This window comes from Arachis hypogaea, chromosome 5 (assembly GCF_003086295.3).
Source record: "Arachis hypogaea cultivar Tifrunner chromosome 5, arahy.Tifrunner.gnm2.J5K5, whole genome shotgun sequence".
Lineage (NCBI taxonomy): Eukaryota > Viridiplantae > Streptophyta > Magnoliopsida > Fabales > Fabaceae > Arachis > Arachis hypogaea.
This window is the reverse complement of record NC_092040.1, coordinates 47,092,489-47,094,364: the sequence shown is the minus strand read 5'-3', so window position 1 is coordinate 47,094,364 and position 1,876 is coordinate 47,092,489. Positions and strand designations below refer to the sequence as shown.

At 42.2% G+C, this 1,876-nt stretch overlaps 1 non-coding gene across 1 annotated transcript; it reads right to left on the bottom strand.

Moving 5' to 3' along the window:
- Window positions 1–262: 262 nt before the first annotated feature.
- Window positions 263–370, bottom strand: LOC112804282 (small nucleolar RNA R71). Its single transcript, XR_003202897.1, has one exon. It is a non-coding gene; the product is annotated as a small nucleolar RNA R71 (small nucleolar RNA).
- Window positions 371–1,876: the final 1,506 nt, after the last annotated feature.

Here is a 1,876-nt window from a genome sequence, read left to right as displayed (position 1 = left end):
TTCTCTAATGCAACAGAATTGCAAGTTCCATGGACTTCCATTGGAAGATCCTCATCAGTTCTTAGCTGAGTTCTTGCAAATCTGTGACACTGTCAAGACTAATGGGGTTAACCCTGAGGTCTACAGACTTATGCTATTCCCTTTTGCTGTAAGAGACAGAGCTAGGACATGGTTGGATTCACAACCTAAAGAAAGCCTGAACTCTTGGGAAAAGCTAGTCAATGCCTTCTTGGCAAAGTTCTTTCCACCTCAAAAATTGAGTAAGCTTAGAGTGGAAGTCCAAACCTTCAGACAGAAGGAAGGAGAATCCCTCTATGAAGCTTGGGAAAGATACAAACAATTAATCAGAAAGTGTCCCTCTGATATGCTTTCTGAATGGAGCATCATAGGTATTTTCTATGATGGTCTGTCTAAACTGTCCAAGATGTCTTTGGATAGCTCTGCTGGAGGATCTCTTCATCTGAAGAAGATGCCTACAGAAGCTCAAGAACTAATTGAAATGGTTGCAAATAACCAATTCATGTACACTTCTGAAAGGAATCCTGTGAACAATGGGACAAATCAGAAGAAAGGAATTCTTGAGATTGACACTCTGAATGCCATATTGGCTCAGAACAAAATATTGACTCAACAAGTCAATATGACTTCTCAAAGTCTGTCTGGAATGCAAAATGCACCAGGTAGTACTAAGGAAGCTTCATCTGAAGAAGAAGCTTATGATCCTGAGAACCCTTCAATGGAAGAGGTGAATTACATGGGAGAACCTTATGGAAACACCTATAATCCTTCATGGAGAAATCATCCAAATCTCTCATGGAAGGATCAACAGAGACCTCAACAAGGTTTCAATAATGGTGGAAGAAATAGGTTTAGCAATGGCAAGCCTTTTCCATTATCTTCTCAGCAACAGACAGAGAGTTCTAAGCAGAACAACTCTGACTTAGCAACCATGGTCTCTGATCTAATCAAAACCACTCAAAGTTTCATGACTGAAACAAGGTCCTCCATTAGAAATTTGGAGGCACAAGTGGGACAGCTGAGTAAGAAAATTACTGAACTCCCTCCTAGTACTCTTCCAAGCAATACAGAAAAAATTCCAAAAGGAGAGTGCAAAGCCATTAACATGGCCGAATTTGGAGAGGAGGGAGAGGCAGTGAACGCCACTGAGGAAGACCTCAATGGACGTCCACTGGCCTCCAATGAGTTCCCCAAAGAGGAACCATGGGAATCTGAGGCTCCCAATGAGACCATAGAGATTCCATTGGACTTACTTCTGCCATTCATGAGCTCTGATGAGTATTCTTCCTCTGAAGAGGATGAGTATGTCACTGAAGAGCAAGTTGCTAAATACCTTGGAGCAATCATGAAGCTAAATGACAAGTTATTTGGAAATGAGACTTGGGAGGATGAATCCCCTTTGCTCACCAAAGAACTGGATGACTTGTCTAGGCAGAAATTACCTCAAAAGAGACAGGATCCTGGGAAGTTTTCAATACCTTGTACCATAGGCACCATGACCTTCAAGAAGGCCTTGTGTAACCTAGGGTCAAGTGTAAACCTCATGCCTCTCTCTGTAATGGAGAAGCTAGGGATCTTTGAGGTGCAAGCTGCAAAAATCTCACTAGAGATGGCAGACAACTCAAGAAAACAAGCTTATGGACTTGTAGAGGATGTTCTGGTAAAAGTTGAAGACCATTACATCCCTGCTGATTTCATAGTCCTAGAGACTGGGAAGTGCATGGAAGAATCCATCATCCTTGGCAGACCCTTCCTAGCCACAGCAAAGGCTGTGATTGATGTTGATAGAGGAGAATTGATCATTCAAGTGAATGAAGAATCCTTGGTGTTTAAGGCTCAAGGATATCCCTCTGTCATC